Genomic DNA, 8,603 nt, shown 5'->3' with positions numbered 1-8,603 from the left:
ACGTATTAAACACAGTTATTATCAAAGCAAAGATCCAGTATTTCCTGGTGAACCCTCAACCTTCTCAGTGGCTGCTTTCCTCAGTGAAGCTGTGAGAGGAGAATGGTGACAGGCTTCAGGATTGAACAGAAAGACAGAGAGAGAAAGAACAGTCAGCCAATCAGATCAGCCAGAAGCTTGTTGTGATAATGAGTAGGGATGCACCGATCCGATTTTTTCAGTCCTGATACCAATACCTGGGCTTTGGGTATGGGCCAATACTGAGTACTGATCCGATACCAGTTTTTAATTAATAAGCTGTTTGCCTGACTGTGTGGAAGAGACTGGGATAATTTTTTTATGTGTAAGGCAACATCAGACTCGACTTAAACATTGCTTTCCTAACTCTGTAAAACAAAATGTAACAAATAAATACATAAATAATATCTATGTATTTATTTGTTTATTTGTTTAGATTTTAAAATATAATCATGAATTCATGAGTGAGTGATTCAAGTCATTTGTTCACAGGAGGAATGGGGTGTTTTCAAGACAGCAAATAAACAGCTGATTAGGGTTGCTAGCATTTAGCTACAATGATTTAACAACATTGGTCTTGAACATACATCATACATTGATATTATATTCATAAGAGAACATTTAACATTTTGTGTGCACACACGCTCACACACACATAATGTTACTGTTTTTATTTATTATTTATTTATTTTTATTTATTGAGACTTGGCCAAGGAGAAATTTAAACTTTATCAGTACAGTTGTCTGTGCTCGATGCCATCTCAACTCTGACGATTTGGTCCCAGGTGGTCACTCTTTAAACCCCTACAGATCATACCATAAATACTATACGCCCAGAAATGGTCAAACTCAATGCATCTACTGTATGCAAAGCCTAACCTATTGGCTCATTAGTTTCTAAACAGGGACATTTGTTTACTTATGTTAGTTCAGTCACGTTACATGGAGCTTCAGGTCACCATCAGCACATTCTGGTCTGGAGACGCTGTTGTCTGAATATACCAATGGAATCTGAGCAATCACCTATCTGTGGTGTCTGGGGAGTCTCGGGGCCATCTCCCCTGAGCTGGGTTACCGTGACAACGTCGGTTCACTCTTTATCAGAATGGCTCCTGCTTTCCCCAAACATCTGCAGACAACTGCTGTGCGCCTCAAGGAGAGGAGACAGTGTCTGTTCTGGCTTTCTACGATGCTTTCAAATAAAGCCAGTCAGACTCCCAACATGCACATTTATCTTCTTACCGTCAGATGATTTTGCTTGTAGGCCTCTCGTACAGATGAGATGAATGGAAGTTTGAACATGTTATGTCAATGTGTATCTGTGGCAGCCTTGTTAAGTTCAAATCAAAGTGCTTAATGTAAGTTAAAGAAATTATTCATATGAATTCAAAGTATCAAGACAACAAAACAGGAATAAAGATAATCAACAAACATGCGTGCGGTTGAAAAACTGTTTGCGGCGTCTCTTTCCTTTGTCGCACTTGGTTCCATTAACCTCATGCTGCACCGCACATACACTATGTCTTGGCTGGTATCAGTCTCAGCCAATCAGCTACGGCCAAACTATTCTTAAAAAAACAAACAAAAAAAACGTCTCCAACAGTGTCTCTCTCTGTAAGATTTACTGTTGTCTAAACTGTGACCATGAGGCCCACGTCTGACCCAGTATCACCCAATTAGTAACCCCTAAAGTTAGAATTTTCCATAACACTGATAAGTGAATGTCTCTGTTTCTGCAGTAATGATGTGTTCATGACTCTCAGCACTTTATTTCCTCTGTGTACTTCAGTGAAATCTGCAGAGGAAACAGACTTGATACCAAAAGTCTGTGCAGGTCTGTGAGCTTGGAGCTCAGTGTGTTCACTCCAACACGTTAACATGAGAGCTGAAAGGAAGCAGACTACACTGCACAGCTGTTCCACTTCTGGTCTGAACAGGACTGAAGTCCCTGCTGCTCTTTATACTGGATGTGCTGCATCACTGACTGACAGCTGATGAAGTGAGTCTCACTAAACACTGATTTATGACCTCTGTTGTTTCTTCTTCTCTCATCAGATGGAAGGGGTCTCTGTTTGACTCAGTCTGAGTGAACATCCAGCAGTGTGTGTTAAGAGAGGATCAGCTGGATCCTGATGATCCATCTAGACCGGAGTCTGGATCTGGATTTTGTCATCTTCACTTAAGTCTCTTAACTGACTACAAACTGAACAGTTATCTCTGGATTTTGTCAGCACTTTCAAATATGTTATACATGAGCTGTTTGATGCAGAAAAGATTAAAAACAGGTGTTATAAGTCAGACTCTGACCCTGGGCCCATATTTATCAAGTGTTTCAGAATCACACTGAGAGTTAACGAGGACTAAAACTAACTAATTAATCAGAAGAGAATTTACTGTGACTCAGCAGGAGAAGGATTACTCCTGGGAGAGAGTGAGACATCGCTGTTTTACCACAGTCAGAGCAGAGGACATGGTTTCACAGCCTGTAATAGTGCTGCATCTTGCACATATTGCACAGACACATGTTGCAAACCCTCTCCATGAAGAACATCTTCTCTTCCACTGTCCAATTCCTCTTTCAACTACTCCCCAAGTTAACTTGTGTTCTCTACATGAAGGTAAATACAGCGTAACAATAGAAACATATATTGTTCAGGTGCATCCTCCTCTCTCAAATATCAGGCTGTAGCTCTGCTGTTATTTGAAGGAGCCTCAATAAAAAATAAGCCTATAAAATATTTGAGCTGTTGTAATGAAGTTGAGATATCCTTCATTATGCAGCTGACATGATTGTGTGTAAATCAAAGTTTTAGTGGGCTGTAACTGAGGACCCTCGTCATGCTCATTATCTTTACGACGTGCATTAAGCCAGATCAAAGTTTGATTCATGACTTCCATCATTGTCGCTTCTGACAGAATCGTCACTGTTGCACAGCTGCATTTTCCCCGTTACCATAAAGTGTAACATTGTGAGGACGTTCTGTATTTATTTAAATGATGTTCTGTAGAAACATCATGTGTTCTCTCCTCTGCATCACACACAAAGTCAGTCTCACTAATGATTCTGTTTTAGTCCAAACAATCTTTTAATAAGCTCAGTGTCATCAAGCGTTCCCAAAACATCTCTCCTCTCAGGGAATATCTCTGCCTGAACTCCATCTCCTGCAGCTCCGAAATATTGGCAGAGATACGAATCATTTACCAAGTTTGGAAAGTTGATAAAAGGCTTTTTCTCCTAAAAGTAGAAGCAGAGATGCGTCACTCTGATCATTTTTGGCCAGTTAGGAGTGATTTCCTGCTCTGAGACGCTTGATAAATACGGGCCCAGATGTGACAGATGTGACAGATTGGATGTCCACAAATTTCATTCAGTTAAATTGTGAAAGAATTTATCATTGATCCAGAAAACCTGCATGCAGGTCAAATCATATCTTGGTTCTGTGGTGAAAAACTTTGTATTTTTTGATTCCAGTCTAAGTTTTGATGATCATATCAGCAGCTGGTCCAGTCCTGTTTTCACCATTAAAACATATTCAAATAATATCTATAAAACCAGCACAGAACACTGCTGCTGTCAGACTTTGAACTAAAAGCAGGAAAAGAGATCATATTACTCCATTTCTATCATCACTTCACTGGTTACCTGTTAGTTTTAGGATTGATTGTAAAGATTTGATTGATTACTTTTAAAGGCTCTTCATGGCTCCAGATGACATTTCAGAGTTGCTCTGTGTGTAAATATTAAAGGTATCTAGCTTTTATATGCAAACATATGATGTCACAATGAATAGTTTATATCTCATAACGATATTTAACAAGTCATTTGCATCAGGCTGTAAGTAAACACTGGTCAACCAATCAGGTGGCTTTAACAATAACTATATAATTTAAACTTGTAGGTGAGATCATGTGATCCAGCTGTGTGATCCAGCTCTATCTAATCACATCCTTTACATCTTGTTTCCTACATTAGAGCAGCATCTTGCATGTATTGTACAACACTGCACACAGTGATAATGATGCAAACGGACTGTGGACACAACTTCATTAAAAACATGAAATGTATCTTCTCTACTGTCCAACTCATCTCCAGCTAAACCTCCTGTTGACTTATGTGTCCTCACAGCTCTTTGAAATATATCTCTGCCATCAGCAGTTTAATACTAATGAATCATTCAATCAATAAAGCCAGGATTTGCATGAATGTAGCTTGTTTTTCTATAAGTTGACACTGAGTGGTGGGAAATGAATTAGTGCTGATTATCAGCACAGATAAATATGGGTCCTGGTCTTTGCTGTCAGGGCTCTGGATCAACCTGTTTGAGGAGCTCAGTCTGATAAGTCATTATCTTCCTTTAAATCACTTTTTCAAACTCATTTTATCCACTGATCTACTGATTATTTTTGTTTTATATGCTGTACATCTTAAATGTGAATCTAATGTGTGTTTTACTGGTTTATTTTCTTCCTGTATGTGTGTGTTAGTTTTGTGTAAAACATTGTGTAACGTTGGTTTTGAGAAGTTTTATAGGCTTGTGAAGGGAGGGTGGTGGGATGATGGTGGTGGGAAACAAAGACCAAATTCTAATAAACATCTGTGGAAATAAATGAACTTGCAGTGTTTTTATCCTGTGTCAAGCTTCAGCTTCATGTATAACATCTATTTTTATTGTAGTTATTTTTTCTGTCTTTGTGTATAAATGAACCATATTTGATTGAATCTGTGTTCTTTGTTTTGTTTCTGTGGATCTGTTAGATGTTTTTGTCGAACCATTGGACCACCAGGACGCCATCTGAGTTTTTGGTTACGTTTTATTTTAAAGCTCCATTATTCTTATAATTTCTGATTAATTTCTTCAAAGTTTCCAGGAAAGAATTGTCTGTGTAATTTGGTCTATTTATAGATTTCCATTTCCACCTGAGTTCATATTTATTCATCAGTCATTTATTATTGGAAACTTTATTTTCATATATGTTGAATTGTATGTTTTTCTGTAGATGAAACATGTTTGCATGTTTGTCTGACCTGCTGTGAACTGACTAAAAGACTTAAGCTTATGCTAGCTTAGCAACTGGAATTCATTCATTGGAAGTGAACCAACTGAACACTGTCTTTATTTGACCTATAAATTAATGCTGAAGTATTTGGTTCTTTCCAGGAAATTTACTAACTTTAGATTGTCTGTGTTTTCTTTATTCCTTCACTTTATTACTGAAATCAGGTGAAATATACAAACAAGGAAACAGCACCACCAAGTGACTATACAAGAAAACAGCAACCCATACAGACTGAACACACACAACAAGGAGAAATAAATACATGAAAACAGACATTTTAAAACATGTGAGGAGAGGAGAGTAAATCTAGTTAGAGATGTCTCTATTCATCATTTTGTCTATCAAATGTCAAAAAATAGAGAAAAATTAAGATTAAGAGGGAAATTGGTTTGCAGTGTTTGTCCAAAACTTAACAAACACAATAAAAGAAACACACACACTAAGAAGAAAACAGCAATCCATACAGACTTAAACCTGCAGTGGAACTTCTGTCTCCCCCTTCTGGCAGTGAGAGTAAATGGTTACCTGGATGTAACTCCGGCTCTAACCCTCTATAGAGGTCCGGCTGTGGTCTGTAGCACCTCACGCTGCGCCTCCTTCAGCTCGGGGCTTTTCTCCTCTTATTTAACCTTTAAGGTTCAGCCAGCGGTGGATAGGTGTAGAGGGCTTTCATGACCAGAAGTAACCTCTTGCTGTGTTCTCATCTGGAACACAGTTGTGATGGTTCTTTATCCCTTTCATGCGTGAATTATTAAATCACAGAGTAATAATTTTTTTATTGTTTGTTTTTACTCTTAAACAAGTGAAAAATTATGGCAATAACTTTTTTTTTTAAATATATTGGAGTTAGACATTTATCTGCTGTAGTTGACACATGTCATGCATCAACAGTATAAAAAGTGATTCATGGAAATCAATATAGGTCCAAAAAACATGTTTTTTTAAGATAAACATTTCTACACTCAACCATTAAAACTACATAAACACAATAAAACAGTGATGTAATCAAAAGATCTTCACATGCTGCATGTTGTTGTGTTTTTATCTTAGTGTTGTATTTAGTGTCAGAACGAGCAGAAATGTAGATTTGCTTGGTTGTTAAAGAAAGTGTCACATATCATGAGATGACACACAGATCTCTGACATGTGAGCTGCGACTCCTTGAAAGAAACTGCAGCAGGTGGAACAGGTCGGTCCCGTCTGCTGACTCACCTGAGAGGCGTCGACTGAAACAGCCTCACCTTCACCTGCTAGACGACGCTCTGCTAACACACACACAAACACACAGAAACACACACAGAAACACAGAGCACAGCAGCAGCGATGGATAAATTTGCACAAATGGTCGGAGAGAAAGTGGGTGAGTAGAGAAAAGAAATTTGTATTTTTTTATTTGCATGTTGGATCAGTGGTGTTGAAACCTTGTATCTCTAACATATCTGAAAAGTTTTCAGGAAAACTGACAAAAATATCCAAAAGAAAGACAGAAAGATTTTGAGGTTTTATGAGCTGAAGATGATGAAAATTTTGTCTTAATACATTCACGAGTGTGTGATTTTTTTTTAACTTCATCAGAACTGGAGATACAAGGTTTCCACCCAATGTTCTTAGTTTTATAGGATCATTCTGCTGATTTTCTATGTTTTTCTTCATGTTTGGATCCAAACCAACAATGTACTGATCTACTAACAAGTATTGTGTGTGTATCAAAGCCTGATATATCTTATTCCTCTGTGCTGTAGACCTCCGTTGTCCAAAAACTATTAAAAACACGTCTGTAAACAGAACCGTGTTCCTGCATTTGTTTTTTGTAATGAAACATCTACTGATGCTAAGCTACGGCACGTTGTCAGTGATGTTTCCTGAGGTCATCGGGTGTTTTGGGTCTTTTGAACATTAGACACCCAGCTGAGGTTTTGATCAAACCTCAGCTTGTGCTCTAGCTGTACTCTCTCACAGATCCGCTCTCTTCACCCAGAGCCACCTGGAGGCTTTCTCAGTAGCCTCCAAGTTGTTGTAGATGGCACTCCTCCTCTTCCTCCTCCTCCTCCTCCTCCTCTGTAATAACGAGTGCAGTGTAAATCCTACAGAGGGTCACTGACTCGGCCCTCATATTTATGCCTCTTGCACTTGAATGCCTCCTCCACCAGGACTAGATGGGAGAGACAGAAAACAGACAGAAACTTCACCAGTGAGACTAAACTGAGGTTGAACTGTAGAGCAGTTTATGGCCTTCCATTGGTTGATTCTGCTGCCAATCAAACGTGTCTGTGCTCCTATTAGCTAGTTTTACTGCCTCTGTTCTTTTCTCCTGTGTGCTCATTTTTCTCTCTTGGGCAGTTTACCCAAGTGGGGAGCTGCCTTTGTCCTGCTCAGCCAGTCAGAGCCGAGAAGCCCCACCCCGCTGTGATGGGATGGTGTTTATATCAAACAGCCCCCTGCATTCTAACATGGAGCTGAGCAGCTCGCCGTTCGCTTGTTTATTGTTTAAAGTTTATTCATATTAAACATGTCATGTGTCCAAACAACTTCACGCTCGACACTGCACATCCTTTGGCTCTCAGCAGTACAACCACTGAGTGTGGAGTCGATCGGACGAACAGTTGTTGAGATACTTGAAGGACAAACACACACACAGATTCCTTCCTTTATAGTTAGATAAATAAGGATATTTATACCTATGAAAACAATTAAATTTGCTATAAAAATGTACTGACACTGCTATAATACAAATAATTAGGCTTAAAATTACAGAAGTGTACTGTTATAAATTTAATTACATAATTTATGTAAATTTGATGTAATAAAATGATATATCACCAAAAAAACATTTGATTTACCTTTTAAAAAATGTCAAAAGACTATTGTAAAACAGGTTTATAATATCATCAATGTACTTCATTTAAGATCAGATTAAGTGTAATAAAAGTTACACATTTTTCATGTTATTTTACATTTGACATGTAAATTCACTGCATATTATTGTAGTTTTATTGACATTTACATGTATTTTTGAAATACAGAAAAAATCTGTAAAATAAAGTTTTTTTTTTACAGTGCAGAACAAACTTCATAATAAATTTTTTAATAAATTTTTAATAAATGAAAAAGTGTCGGACTGATGACTAGAATCACTTTTATATTGTCGTCCAGTATTTGCTCACAATCATCACATAAAAACATCTTTTCATCTCTGCCGGGAGACGTCAGCTGACTGGACAGTTAAAAAAATTAAAACTAAATTTACATTTTTTAAATAATTCTTATCTTTGCCGTGAGATAAATCCACCCGTCTGCTGCTCTGGGTCGGATAAGTCAAACAGACCATGTGGCTGACAGTGTGCTGTTTGTTCTGCAGGAGACATGGTGGAGGACGTGGTGACGAACGCTCTGGGCGGAGGAGACAAGGATGAAAAGGAGAAGGATGGAGGAGGAGGAGGAGGATTCCTCTCGTTCTTCGGAGGCAACAAGAAGGAGAAGGAGGACAACGGAGGACTCTTCTCATTTGGAGATGACAAGAAGAAAGA

The sequence above is a fragment of the Thunnus maccoyii genome, chromosome 14 (assembly GCF_910596095.1).
Source record: "Thunnus maccoyii chromosome 14, fThuMac1.1, whole genome shotgun sequence".
Taxonomy (NCBI): domain Eukaryota; kingdom Metazoa; phylum Chordata; class Actinopteri; order Scombriformes; family Scombridae; genus Thunnus; species Thunnus maccoyii.
Note: the sequence above shows the minus strand (reverse complement) of the source record.